This window comes from Spinacia oleracea, chromosome 4 (assembly GCF_020520425.1).
Source record: "Spinacia oleracea cultivar Varoflay chromosome 4, BTI_SOV_V1, whole genome shotgun sequence".
In the NCBI taxonomy this organism is placed as follows: domain Eukaryota; kingdom Viridiplantae; phylum Streptophyta; class Magnoliopsida; order Caryophyllales; family Amaranthaceae; genus Spinacia; species Spinacia oleracea.
Genome location: NC_079490.1, coordinates 119,023,262 through 119,038,945, shown reverse-complemented (window position 1 = coordinate 119,038,945; position 15,684 = coordinate 119,023,262). Strand labels below are relative to the sequence as shown.

Sequence of the window (15,684 nt, the reverse complement as noted above, 5' to 3'; positions counted from 1 at the left end):
ATGTTACTCATCTGCTTCTCATTGTTCAATTTCATAAACCCAATCAGATCCTGAAAAAATTCAAAATAGCTAAAAAGCAGTTCGCATCATACAAAATCAGTAGATCAACATAAACTGATAGGAATTAAAGAAGCTACAAAACTATATGGCGGGCTTAAAATGAGCCATGTAGTCAATCAATCACCAATATAGCATTTAGATGACTCAACTTCTTGTTCTCGCTCATAGCTTCCATGGTATCTCATAATCTCAACTAAATACAACTAAATACATATTCTAATAGCATTGGCTATCAAGCAATTTCTTTCATTCTAACATTATGATATTGGAACAAAAAAATAAAAGAAGTCCAACAACATATAAAAGAAGTCCAAAAAATAAAAGAAGTCCAACAACATATAAAAGAATTCCAACAACATTATGGTAATATTGTGCCAGTCCAACAACATATATCAAAAAGTAAAGTATCTAGATTTAGACCAGCCAGTCTCCTGCAAAAGAATATGTCTTCTTTGCAGCTCAAATTTAACCTGCAAATTAGTTCATAATTAGTGTCAAACAAATCACCCATATTGTAAGACTTAACAACGGCAAGAGATCTAAACCTGAAAGAATGCAGTAGGTGATATAGAGAACCAAAGATTGACAATATAATCATGAATCATGGGTTCTTTGATATCCATGACCACTTCAATCTCAGAATGAGATGTAAGTATAGGTAAGAACAAAATGGAATATCAGCAGGAGCTGCATTGGATATGCCTTTATGCTAAGACATCAGCAGAACACTGCAGCAGAACACAGCAACTGCTACTTTCCTAACCTGTCCTTGGTTTCTCTTGACTGAATCCTATGAATTTGATTCACTCTATTGCTGCAGTGTTCTGCTGCTGTCTCACGGTATTGAGCAACAACAAAAACCATAAGCATCGAGCGATGAGTTGACAGGGTGTCGTATCACTGCTCTTGTCGAAGCTAATCGCCTCAACTTTTTCCGATTCCTCACATGATATTCTCTCAAAAAAATATAACAGAATCATCCTTCAACTTTGACCTGTAAAAAAATCAACCAAATTCAAACAAAGATCGTTGAAAATTCTGAGGAAACCACCAATCAATATTCAATCACCAAAAAATTCAATCACCAATCAAATTCAACCACCAAAAAGTTCAAATTATGTACCCAACGACAGACAGAAAGAAGAGTAAATTGCGGTATTACTGTGGCAGAAAGTATATAATTAGACTTCAGAACAAAAATCAAAATACCTATTCTCAATTTCTATAATTTGCTGATAGAATCACACAAAAAACGCAAGATTGATTTCCAAATGAACAGGGATGGAAAACCCACGCTTTGTTCTTCAGATAAAATTTAAGCAAACCCGGAAAATTTGCAGATCAAAAATCAAATAAAGATTGATTTTATTTACAGATCATAGAAAAATCTAATAAATTGATGGACGACAGCGACGGAAAACCCCCAAAATCATCCCTCAAAATTATAAATCAATTCAGACAAAAATTAGTTTTCCTTCAACTTAATTATCAATAATTAAACAATAAAATAATAATTAAGCGGTAAATATACCTTATGATCGGAAGATAGAGGAATTGCGACGCCTTTACGGCAAAGGACATTGCGTGAATCGCCGCAATTAGATACGACGATTTTCTCCGGGGTTACAGCAGAGACAACGGTGGTAGATCCCACGGCGTCGCACTGAGGTGTTTGATACTCACGACAGCTCATTGACGTCGTAGGGCCGGCGTTGTTCTTTGATCTCTCTCCTACCTCGTTGTCCATCAACTTAAAGCTCTGAGACATCGTCTCAGTCCACTCGATATTTTCTTCTTTCTGTCAAAAAATAATCAGAAATATAATTAAAAAATTGCAATAAAAAAAATACAGAAAAGTAAATCAAACCTATGCAAATTAATCTATAAAAGTAAAACGGAGCACTTACAACGCGGAGTTCCTCATTCAAAATAGAGACAGGATCAGAAAATGCTCAACAGCAAGTTTCCAATAGTTCCAGGCAGTGGAGAATTCTGGATTAATCTCAAGAAGCTTTGCGCTGATTTCTACAGCTTCTTTGGCGTAACTGAAACCCATATTCAAAAAAGATATATACATTAGATATCATAATTGTGTGTAAGAGAGAGAGGGAGACAAACACACATAGAAATATAAATACTTTAGATTGTGATGATAGTTGATAAATTGGGATTGAAGAGTGCGTTATTGAGCGGTTTTGGCAGCAGAAGCGGCTTCATCTTCGGGCTTTGAAGGGTTTCTAGGTTGTCCATGCATTTTTCCAACAATGTCACGCCAGCTGCAAATGGAGAAGGTTAATTGAAGATAAAATATGTGTTTGAAGGGTTTCACTGCAAATCATGACTCTAGCTCTATATTCATACAGAGTTCAGAAATTCAATAATTCTCATAAAATAGTCGATCAGAATGGAGTCATACACTCAAACAAACATTGATACATCTATCTCAATCTCTAGTTAATATGCACAGATCAAACACAAAACAAATGGGACCGATGATAACTGTTTTCTTCCAGCAAAAATCAACAAAACCCGGAATTTGACTCACGGAAAATGAACATAGAATCATATAAAGCATCAAAACAACAAATATTCCCAGAAATCAATCGATCCAGATAATAACTGTTGCAAACAATATTGAGTAATTTTTACAGTCATATATTGGAGTACTATTTCAACCAAAATCAATACCAATATCTAGCCTTATATTGGAGTACTTTTGAATTTCATCAAAGCAAGTACTATTTCAACCAAAATCAACCAGCCAACTGTCAAATCCCATAAAAATAAAAATTCACAAATAGGTAAAATTAAATTAGTAAAAACAAATTAATAAAATTAAATCAAATGAAACTCACCACTGATGTGCGATTTATGCTGCATCATACTTGAACTTCAGTTTGTTTGCATTTACAGTCTCCATAACATTGAAGTCTGGCATTGTCATTTAGTTGAGCTGGTATCTTTGAATAAGCTTCTTCTGCCACCCTCATTTAATGACACTGGCAGATTCCGTTCACACATGGACAATCCTCTAATTTGCAGTCATTGAGGCTGCTATACCGATCTGGCTTTGCTTCAGTTCCAGATTCTTTTGAAAGTGTTAAACCTGGTAAGACTCACAATGATGTATTAGATACTTTTAATAAATGCTAAATTATTAATTGTAGTGTCACATCTGTAGTTATGTAAATAGTGGGAAGAAGAATAAGCAATGCACTTCTGGTAGGGAAGGGATTGTGTTTTCTTTACCAAATGAAATAGCGAAGAGGATCACCAACAGAACTCAGACCGCCAAAGCGAAAGCTTTAGTCAAGCGAAAACTTTTGTGAACCAATTTCTTTTACAAAAATAAATAAATTAATGGATCTGTCACCCAAGTCACCGCATCATAAGCACAATTATACTTATGTCAACAATATAGTTATGGAGTCGGAGAGAAATATGTGAAGCATTAAGCAAAATCATACACTCCCAAAATTAATCAAAACAGAAGAGCAAAACCCATGTTAACAACAAACCTAAGTAGGTGATCTCTATGTCTCTATACCAAAAATAACAACTCACTCGTCAAAATGGTTTCTCGTCGCAATCCGGAAACCTCAACCGCAAAATTGATGAGAACAGTTACTCTTAAATTTTGAATTTATCCAGAAAAAAGCAACAAAAGCTAATAGTTTTAGGTACATGATCTCATTTAGCATCAAATCTTGGCGTTGCAAATTACATCAAAGATTTTAAACAAATAGAAAAACGATCGTCAAAAGTCGTAACTACAAAAACACAATGCACTAATATTTACCAATTTACTTAAAACAAATTATCAATTGAAATCTCAACTTAATTATCCCGTGTAAGGAAGAAGCAGGTTCACTTATATCGACAAAAAAATAAAATTACAAAAAAAAAAAAAGAGTTTCAGTCCATCGGAATTCGACTAAAATAAGGGAACACACACAAAAATCAACAAACCCACACTGATGCGCCAGAAAACAGAGTAGGAGCATAGAAATCATGGCAAAAAATCACCTATCCCAGTAACCCTTCATTCATTATGCACAAAGCGCAAATTACAAATTAATTAAGTACCCTTCAATTCCAAATAAAAGAACTTAAATTGAACCCTGAAAATCCAAATCCCCAAAATTTTAGAACACCCAAGTTCATAATTTTCAAAAGAAAAATCCAAAAGAACTTGAAACCTCAAAATTCCGACTTTTGGGGAAAAATTGAAATTTCCACCATATCTACATTGAAATCAAACAAATTAACCTCAAATCAAATTCAAAATTAAAAACTCTAGGAGTGATAAACAAATAATTCCATAAAATAACAACAACAAAATCCAAACAAAAATAAAAACCCTAGGAGAGAGAAAGGTACCTTGAGGACATCATCGGTGTGCTAAGGAGCTCGATCTTATTCTTCAGGTGGTGATCTTCTGAGTATTTTTCACGAATTTGGAGAATTGATCCCTAATTCCCGAAAATGTCGTACATTTCTTCCCTGGTGATGTTGAAGTGCATATCAGAGGAAGAATTAACCAAAATGCGTCAAGTGCAAAGGACCTAAAACCCTAAAAATAAGTTTAACCAAAGATCTAATCAAAATACCTGAAGATTGTGAAGCTTGATGTAGTTCCAAGTCGCTGAGGGTGGGAGAGACCAAAATACCTATATTATTTTTGCAGAAAGGAGGCTTCGATCTTTTTGCAGCACCAGTAGCGGTCGTTGATGCGGTGGTGAAGGAATTTGCTGCCGCCAATAGAGCTCTGCATTTCCCTCCGATTGACCTCAGAGTCGCCATTAAAGAGGGACGACGGCGAGGAAGTGTAACCTAGGAAGTCTAACCTAGAAACGAAGGTGAGAGGAGAGAGAAAAGTGAGAGGGAGAGAGAGGCAGGTGAGAGGAGAGAGATGGGATAAACGAAACATCGCCCTAGAAACGAAGGCTCAGCAAGCCCCGATAAACAACCAATGAGGGGTATTTTCATCTTTTTGCTTGGGGACACGAAAAGTTGAGTTACCAAAATACCCTCAGCTGTTCCTTTATATAATAGAGATGCTTGATTTCTAATAGATGGCTACAGATAGGTTGTTTTATTACAAATACTAATTATAATGAGATACATTCACTTATGATAAATACGACTAACACCAATTGCCGTGAACCAAGCTAGATTTTATAGTTTCGGACACGAGTAATTCAATGTACTAGACATAAATAAAACCGTACACAAATATTAAATACACTAGGGGCTATTCAATTATTTGCATTCGATTAAGCACAATTATTTAACAACGGTCTTTTGTGTTTTTATATTGCATGAACTTGCTTATTCCCGTATATGTTATGTCATGAAACTTCCTTTGTTTATAAATTTATTTAAATGAGTTTCTTCTTCCTATGAATAAAGGAAACTCTTATTTAGTTAATCATAACCCATTTTATATATGTTTGATACCAAATAATATATGGGAATTCTGATTGTGTTAGGGTATGGTATGTGAACATGCAGTGAAGTGTTTAGATTAAGTCTCAATAAGACTATTGCCCTTGATAAAGGTAGTTGACAAATTAGTTAAAGAGAAATTAGGATAATTAGTTAAAAAAAAAAGCAAAATAAATAATTAATATATGGGGAGTTACTGCATGTTCATAAGGAACAGTAACTAATCTCCCAATTTTTAAAGGGTAGAGATGAATATTTTGTCTAAGAAAATGGTTATTACTCTTATTTGTTTTAAGATAGGGATAAATTTAAAGATAAGCAGAATTTTATGTTTAAAGATAACAAATCTATTTTAAAATAAAATGAAAATTTTGAAAAGATCACAATTACTTGTAGAATATTTAAAAACGTGTTAAACAAACAAAAAAAACTAGATTTGATATCATGACAATATGCATTAAGTCACGCTAACAAACCATCAGCCGACTAGAACTTTGATCGTCAAAGCCGGAGAAAACCACTATCACTCCCAATCTTTCCTGCCAGTCTTCTTTTATCAAACTTTTCAAGGTTATTTTAGATTAAATTAGGCATAGCTATTGGCACACCAAAAAATTTACACTATAGTCCAATTAATTTCGCATACTTTCTCACATCGCAAAAATTGAAATATCAATTAACAAAGATCACGTACGTCAAGAAGAGTTTCAGTACATTTTAGTTTGACGCCATATAAATCAGAAAATTCATTAACTAATTAAGTTCAGCTTTAAGTTGTATAAAGGGTATATCTCTATTATATAAGCCAACTCCTGAGGTCGTTTTTATAAATTAACTTTTCGTGTCCCCATTCAAAAATACCAATATACCCTTTTTTAGTCGTTTATCGTGCTGACTGCTACCCTAACCCTTTCCCCTCCCCCTCCCGTTTCTCTCTCCTCCCTCCAGTTTTCTCCTTCCTTTCTCTTCATCTTCTTCGATCTTCTTCCTCTAATCCTCTCCCACCAAATTTGAGCCGCTGAATTCCTAGCAAATTCTAATTGTCTCAAACCAGATTCTATCAATTCTTCTACAAAGCTACAACTCGATTGTTCCACTTTGGAATCGAAATTAATCTCAACAATTGGTTCAACAGGCTTTGGGGCTGTTATTTGATCATCCAGGGGAAATTTTAAGGATTTGGTGAGTGAGTGATTGTCAATTCGTTTTTTAATGTTTAATTTCGCAGATTTTGTTATTTGAATTTCTTTCAAATTCAAGATTTTGTTATTTTGGGAAATCCCCAATTCGATTCGTTAATTTTTGGGAACCCTTTAATTTTGTAATCTCAAATCTCTGTTTTTTAATCTCAAATCTCTTTTTTTTAATCTCTATCTTGCGTTATTGAATGTGTTTGATTGAAACCCTTTAATTTTGTTTGATTGAATTTTTTGATTGAAACCCTTAAATCTGTTTGATTGAAATTGTGTAGTTTGTTGATTTGGATTATTATTCTGAAAGCATAGATTTTTGAAAGAATTTCGATGTGAAGCAACTTTTGGAGAAGGATTTGAGACTAATTTCGGTCTTCTGACGTCGATGAATTCGTCAAAGGTAATTTATCTCTCCAGAAACCCCAATTTCGAAACCCTAATTTTATGTTCCGGTAAATTGATTATGGTGTTTAATTTTCAATTCGATGTTTCTGGTGATGAAGTAAGATCATGAAATTTGAATAACCAAAACAATTAGTTCTCTTAATTTTGTTAAATTGATTATATATATGAGTGCTTGAAACCCGCATTAGGATAAGGCGTATCATCATATTCACATAATCATCATGAGAAACCAGATTTAAAAAGACAAATACATGTGATTAATCCTATCACTAAAGCCAAATACAAGATTAATGAAGTATATTTAAATGGGTAGATGGACCCTGTGGTTGAGTATTTAGATAGAGTAGCAAGTGGCATGCATTCTATTATTAGCAGTTTAATTAGCACCTTCTAATAATAGTACTTTATAGTCGTTCTTTAGCGCACTAAACATTCAAAACTAACCCACTTCCGGAAAATTAAGATCAACTTGGTGTTAGTGGTCGAAACTAAGATCAACTTGACCATCTTCACAACAAGAACGAAGCCCTTGCTAGGCTCGTTTTCTCACTTAAAACGAACTAGATAACCGAACAACTAATGTGGATATGAAGAGTAACTGCTAAGTATGCGAAAATCATTATTTTGTATCTTTTCCACTTTCCCAATATTCATATTGTATACCATTAACATTTGTATCTTTCCCACCGTCCCATTAAAAATTAATTTAAAAGCTCTAGAATATTTTCCATTCTTTATGAATTATCACGAATAATCTTAGGGTTTGCTAGGGTAGCACCTTAAGTTGTTCAAACGACTCGTCTTAAACTTAGGCATGTCCATTTTAGCTTTAGACACCCCAAATTGTTGTGTAGGGAACCACTAATAAGGATGATATTTTTGCACTTTCAAAGTTAATATAGATAAAATTCTTGAGTAATAATAAGGGTTGTCACATTGCTTGTTCACCAACTTCCCGATAATTTTAAGAAAATGATCTCAACATCCATATTTTTACAACCTCCATCTACACTTAGTTGTCAAATTGCTGGTTCACCAACTTCCATTGTCAATGCAACAACGGAGGACCGATACTTAAAAGCAACCTTAGGAGCAAGACAAACCGCAAGCGGAATTAATACGAAAATTTGAGTTTGATTTCCATTATTTTTGTTTGAAAGCCGTAGATTTATCAGTACCTATGTGTTTGAGTTTGTGTGTTAGTATGTTTTTGGATTTTTTGAATCAGTGTTAATTAATTTTTCTTATTAATAAAATATTTTCTTTAAGTTCTCATTCCAGCCAAAAAGGTTATGGTCAATTGATCATTATTGTATACAAGTTATTTCGCAATTGGTTAATTAATTCAAAGACCTAGTTGAAGGTTTTGAACCACCTAAATGAACCTCCAACCAAAACATTGAACTTTAAAGTCGCAAAATCATCCTTACGTGTGATATTTTTTATTTTCATACTTCGTTGTACAAGAAACGTTGAATGATGCATGGGATAAGTGTTTTATCCAACGTTCTACTCGTCGTAACCATGAATTGTTGCATATAGAATCCAATCGATCCGTCTTACATTTAGGCATGTTCATTGGAACTTTAGGTGCCACAATCTGTTGCGTAGGGAACCAAGAATAAGGACAAAGTGATTCTAAAATTATCTTCATTATTTTTGGAATATAATATTTTGCCTACGAAATTGATTTTGATGTTGTTAGAATAATTAGGAATGTAATCCGTACTTCGTATAAGATCATATATAATCTTATTTCCTTATTCAATAATGGGACTGCCTGTTGTTATTTTAGAAATCACCAAATACTTAACGTAACATAGAGTTGTATTCTAAATAGAATGAGAGGTTAAAACGTACATGACAAAAATTCAAACTTTGATTATGCTTAATTAGGTTTGGGCATATGTCAAACATAATTCGGACTACCTAACAAAGTAAATGCATGTCATAAATAATTAGGTCATGATTAAATTTAGGCGTATTACGAATAATTTAGTTCTGCCTAATTTAGTTTATGATTGCATTCATGTTACAGATATCTACCTAACGAAGTATATGCATGTCATAAAAATGGAATAGTTTGGATTAATACAAAATATGCTCGTCAATCTAACTGTTGTGCTCCTCCGCATTGACTGGGCTTGGTCTCACATATTTTTTTACCCCTTACTTACATATTACCCCCTGACTTACATACTACCGGGCTTGGAGTATTTTTTTCAAAGCGAAAATCAATTCATTAGTATGTATGTTTTAACTCAAATAACAAGCACACACCTATATCTCTATTATATAAGCCAACTCCTGAGGTCGTTTTTGTAAATTAACTTTTCGTGTCCCCATTCAAAAATACCAATATACCCTTTTTTAGTCGTTTATCGTGCTGACTGCTACCCTAACCCTTTCCCCTCCCCCTCCCGTTTCTCTCTCCTCCCTCCAGTTTTCTCCTTCCTTTCTCTTCATCTTCTTCGATCTTCTTCCTCTAATCCTCTCCCACCAAATTTGAGCCGCTGAATTCCTAGCAAATTCTAATTGTCTCAAACCAGATTCTATCAATTCTTCTACAAAGCTACAACTCGATTGTTCCACTTTGGAATCGAAATTAATCTCAACAATTGGTTCAACAGGCTTTGGGGCTGTTATTTGATCATCCAGGGGAAATTTTAAGGATTTGGTGAGTGAGTGATTGTCAATTCGTTTTTTAATGTTTAATTTCGCAGATTTTGTTATTTGAATTTCTTTCAAATTCAAGATTTTGTTATTTTGGGAAATCCCCAATTCGATTCGTTAATTTTTGGGAACCCTTTAATTTTGTAATCTCAAATCTCTGTTTTTTAATCTCAAATCTCTTTTTTTTAATCTCTATCTTGCGTTATTGAATGTGTTTGATTGAAACCCTTTAATTTTGTTTGATTGAATTTTTTGATTGAAACCCTTAAATCTGTTTGATTGAAATTGTGTAGTTTGTTGATTTGGATTATTATTCTGAAAGCATAGATTTTTGAAAGAATTTCGATGTGAAGCAACTTTTGGAGAAGGATTTGAGACTAATTTCGGTCTTCTGACGTCGATGAATTCGTCAAAGGTAATTTATCTCTCCAGAAACCCCAATTTCGAAACCCTAATTTTATGTTCCGGTAAATTGATTATGGTGTTTAATTTTCAATTCGATGTTTCTGGTGATGAAGTAAGATCATGAAATTTGAATAACCAAAACAATTAGTTCTCTTAATTTTGTTAAATTGATTATATATATGAGTGCTTGAAACCCGCATTAGGATAAGGCGTATCATCATATTCACATAATCATCATGAGAAACCAGATTTAAAAAGACAAATACATGTGATTAATCCTATCACTAAAGCCAAATACAAGATTAATGAAGTATATTTAAATGGGTAGATGGACCCTGTGGTTGAGTATTTAGATAGAGTAGCAAGTGGCATGCATTCTATTATTAGCAGTTTAATTAGCACCTTCTAATAATAGTACTTTATAGTCGTTCTTTAGCGCACTAAACATTCAAAACTAACCCACTTCCGGAAAATTAAGATCAACTTGGTGTTAGTGGTCGAAACTAATTTTGTATTATTCCATCATTTGTCAGAAGCTTAGCTGCCTACATTTCTGATCTACTACTATTTCATTCGTGTTAAGTGTTAAACTATGGACTGCCCTTTTCATATTTGGATATATCAGTATGTATAAATAAATAAAAAAATAGTTAAACATGTTAATGGGTAAATATTTATTTTGATATTCCTAAATTTGACTAAAATTAACTTATATAAACTTAATTGAACTTATCTATGCTGAAAAAACTTATTTGTCTGTGTAAGATGTCTGAAATAACCTATTTTTGTTGATAGTCCTGACACAAGTCAAAATATGTTAGATAAATTGAAATTGGATTTGGAGTCGAGTAATTTACTAATTTGATGGATCAGGTACTTTGGAAGAGGAATTCTGGTGTTTGTTAACATGATGAGATGATTAAATTAAGTTGTAATTAACCTAAGATCACTAATTTTGGTTTGCAGGTAAATTTTAGTTGAAAGGTGCATTGTGAAAATTCAGATAGTTTTTGGTGTGAGAAATGGAGAAAAGTAAACACATGTAATCTTGGTGGTGGGATAGCCACATTAGCCCGAAGAATTCGAAATGGCTCCAAGAAAATCTAATAGGTATAATATGCTTTTCTGACTTTGTTATGATGTTGGTTGTTTAGCTTTTCGGTTTGCAAGATAACACCATAATATATTCATTAACATAATATTACTTTTGAATTGGAGTTGGAAGTGTTGAGAGTAAGAAAAAAATTTCAGTTTATTTTGATGACTAAGGATTGATAGTTGGGATAATTATTGTAGCCTTTTTTAGGTTGTTCTTCATGGTGTTGTGGGGGTGGGATATGGTTGATGAGTTTGTGTATGAAGGACGACATCGTGTGATATACCTCCTGGATCCTAGGTATTACTTGCCTGAATTCTGCCTCTAATTTTGTTGCTACTTTTTGTTTTGGTTGATATCTTTTGATCAGTTTAGTTAAAATATATTTGTTTAGCTAAGAACGATCAGCTGAGGGCTTTTTATATTTAGAGGTTGCATATATAATTTGTTCCCTAATCTAGGAAATGCGCTTCTCAAGTTTGTATCTCTATTATATAAGCCATGAGCTGAGGTTATTGAACACATATTTAATGTTTATTGGAGTTTGATACCTTAGCTTAGTAGATACGTGAACGCTGGCGTTATGTTTTTTTTCCAAAGGCTATCTTTCAGTAGCAACACTGTTGTTTTTACTTAACTGTAGTAGCGTGTAATTATTATAGTTGAGGTGAATCATGTTCCTGTACGTTGATCTCATCTGTGTGATTGTTACCTATCAATGTTTGATTTGTGATACTTTTTGCCTCCTATACGTGGAGTTTAGATGCATAACTTATGTTTATACTAGCTTTTGGTTGCTGTTGTAGCTGCTGCTATCTCTACAGGCTGCTGCTATGGCTCATGTTACTTATGCAAGTTGCTTCTATTGCTCTTGCAGTGTGGTTTGCAGGCACCTTCTTTATGTTTCTGGTGTGTAGGCTCGCTCTGTGTGCTTGTTGTTTGCTTTGAGTTTCTGCTGTTGTTACTTCGGTTTAGGCTGGTTTGGTTGTGCAGCTGGATGCTAATCTGCTGCTTTATTTTTTGTTTTGATTATTTTCTAACTTTTGATAATAAAGTTAGCTATTTTACCAAAAAAAAATAGGGATGTATACTATTTCTTTAGATGAACTTTGTGTACAAATTTTGTGTTTTTGGTGATTAGTTGCAATGAAATAATTTAAAGTTATGATATTATCTCGCACGCATCGCGTGCATAGAAGACTAGTCATTCAATAATAGGACTACCTATTATTAATTCAGGTGTCACCAAATAATTGATGTAAATTAGTAGTATTTTCTAAAGAGAATGAGACGTGCACTATTCGATATAATCCTTATTCAAGTGGCTATTCTAGAAGATAATCATAGGGTTTACTAGGGTAACATTTCAAGTTGTTCAAACGATTCATCTTACATTTGGACATGTCCATTGGAACTTTAGGCACCACAAAATTTTGCATATTTCATCAATACATTTGGGCATTTTCATTGGAACTTTAGGTACCACAAGTTATTTTTAAAATGCCATCTTCAATTCTTCATAATTTTTTGATATATAATATTTTTCCTAAGAAAACAGTTATAGCAATTTTCTTCTTCTTAAGATAAGGATACATTCTAAGGTCAGAACAACTTTGTGATTAGTTAAGGTAAGGATGAACATAAAAGTGAAGTGGTAAATAAAATTAGATCCCAAAATATTATCTAGGAAATACGAATCAATATATCCCAAAAATCAAGGCCCGCTGAAATTTATCCTCTCTTAGAGGTAAAGATAAGATGCGGTTGTTTTAGATGTTTATGTTCAATTTGATCTTTAATTTACTTCCTTTTTCTGTTGTAAATAAAGAAACGATTAAAATATATGTTAAAATTAATTTAAATAATAAAAAATCATTTGTTGCAAAACCTTGACCCAAACTTAAATCTCACATTTCTATCAATAAATAATAAAAAAAAAAAACACACGCACATAAGAATGATATAAATGAAACAAATTTAAATACAATCACGAATTCATGATGAAACCAAATGCTGGAGTTAGAGAAAAGTTACGGTAACTTGAGTCAAGGTAGTAGAAATCGAAGATATATTTTGCATAAAGGTCTAAATAAAGGTCTAAATGAAGCAAATAATAGTGTTACTTTATATACCCAATAACTTTCCCACATATATTTTTCTACCAATGTAGGAATCAAAGTCACAAAATATTTTTTAGTACTTTAGATGAAAATTCCAGCTTGTTCACAAGCTTTCGAATTGGGTCAAGGATAACCCGGGCTTGGTTCGTTAAGATCTCGAGCCAGATCCGAGCTCGAATCCAACCGACTCGAGATGAATTTGACCGAGCTTTGACGAGTCGAACGTCGAATAACTCACGAGTAGGTTTGGCTCATTAACCACCCTAGCTATAATGATTTTAAAAGGTTATATAGTTATCTCTATACATTATTAGTGATTTTGAAGGCATAATTTTTATTATAAAGAAAATATAAATCATTCAAAAATAGATAACGTTTACATTATAGTGGGATAATTTGTTAAACATTTTGACTTCTTTTACTTCAATGTACTATATTTTTGTACACTACTTTTAAATGAGAATTTGCGCTTATATTAAGCCCATTGTGTTAAGAAGATTTATTGTCTACATTTTATGATCTCCAATATCTCCCAATTACCGTCCACGAGATATATATATATATATATATATATATATATATATATATATATATATATATATATATATATATATATATATATATATATATATATATATATATATATATATATATATATATATATATATATATATATATATATTATATAAATATAATTGTCCAGTCACTAATTATAATTAATATTATAATTTAGCAATTATAAAATAAAGTAAATATATTTAAGATAAGGAAAAGCGAGTTTTTGAAAATATAAGATTAAATTGAGTATTTAAATATATAATTTGATAAATATTTTTTATCATTTATTGAAAAGATAAAATTAGAAATCAGATATACATTAGCAAAACTTCATATCCAATGTCAAAGTTGATCCCTATACAGACTAATAGACATTATGCACCGGCTCCAATAAAAGACGAATGGAACATTGATAGTTTTGATTACAAAAGAAATGGTTATATATAAAGTGAAAAATCAAATAATACAACCCAACATAAATTAACTCGTGCATTACACGAGCTTATATCTAGTTCACTAATATAATAGACTTATTTAAAACTATACACAACATATTAAATACAATAGGGGATCTACTTTATTCAATTATTTGCATTCGATTAAGCATAATTATTTAACAATGGCCTTTTATATTTTTATATAACATGAAGTTGTTTTCATACTACTTCGTATACGTTAAGTCATGATCTTCCTTTGTTTATAAGTTTACTAGTCTTCTATGCACGCGATGCGTGCGAGATAATATCATAACTTTAAATTATTTCATTGCAACTAATCACCAAAAACACAAAATTTGTACACAAAGTTCATCTAAAGAAATAGTATACATCCCTATTTTTTTTTGGTAAAATAGCTAACTTTATTATCAAAAGTTAGAAAATAATCAAAACAAAAAATAAAGCAGCAGATTAGCATCCAGCTGCACAACCAAACCAGCCTAAACCGAAGTAACAACAGCAGAAACTCAAAGCAAACAACAAGCACACAGAGCGAGCCTACACACCAGAAACATAAAGAAGGTGCCTGCAAACCACACTGCAAGAGCAATAGAAGCAACTTGCATAAGTAACATGAGCCATAGCAGCAGCCTGTAGAGATAGCAGCAGCTACAACAGCAACCAAAAGCTAGTATAAACATAAGTTATGCATCTAAACTCCACGTATAGGAGGCAAAAAGTATCACAAATCAAACATTGATAGGTAACAATCACACAGATGAGATCAACGTACAGGAACATGATTCACCTCAACTATAATAATTACACGCTACTACAGTTAAGTAAAAACAACAGTGTTGCTACTGAAAGATAGCCTTTGGAAAAAAAACATAACGCCAGCGTTCACGTATCTATAAAAATCGATAGCCCGGAGTTAATTCCATATCCTTCCAAGGTATCATGTTTCACCGATCCTTTCCCCTAAAAGATCTGGCCTTGAGACCACCGCTGACCGAGCCATATCAGAAAGTTTACACTTTCTCCCTTGCGAGGGTTGAGAAGCCTCATTTAAGTAGAGGTCAAAGATCATGGCCAGACAATGAACTTGATGCAACAAAATATTGTTTTCTTGATCAGGAGGTAACATCTTTAGTATGTGAACATTCACCTACAATAAGAGAATCAACCATTTATGACAATATAAAAAAGAAACCCTTTCATGTGGACAAAAATATCAGCCTGAATAGATGTTAATGCTCCTCAAGCAGCTCCTTTTAAGCCCTAAAATA

General features: G+C 32.8%; 1 long non-coding RNA gene across 1 annotated transcript; it reads right to left on the bottom strand.

The window, feature by feature from the left end:
• Nucleotides 1–749: 749 nt before the first annotated feature.
• On the bottom strand, nt 750–4,521 carry LOC130460018 (uncharacterized). Its single transcript, XR_008919825.1, has 6 exons — nt 4,441–4,521; nt 2,916–3,166; nt 2,199–2,336; nt 1,968–2,105; nt 1,592–1,858; nt 750–1,054 (listed from the first exon to the last, which is right to left on the bottom strand). It is a non-coding gene; the product is annotated as an uncharacterized lncRNA (long non-coding RNA).
• Between the last annotated feature and the right edge of the window lie 11,163 nt (nt 4,522–15,684).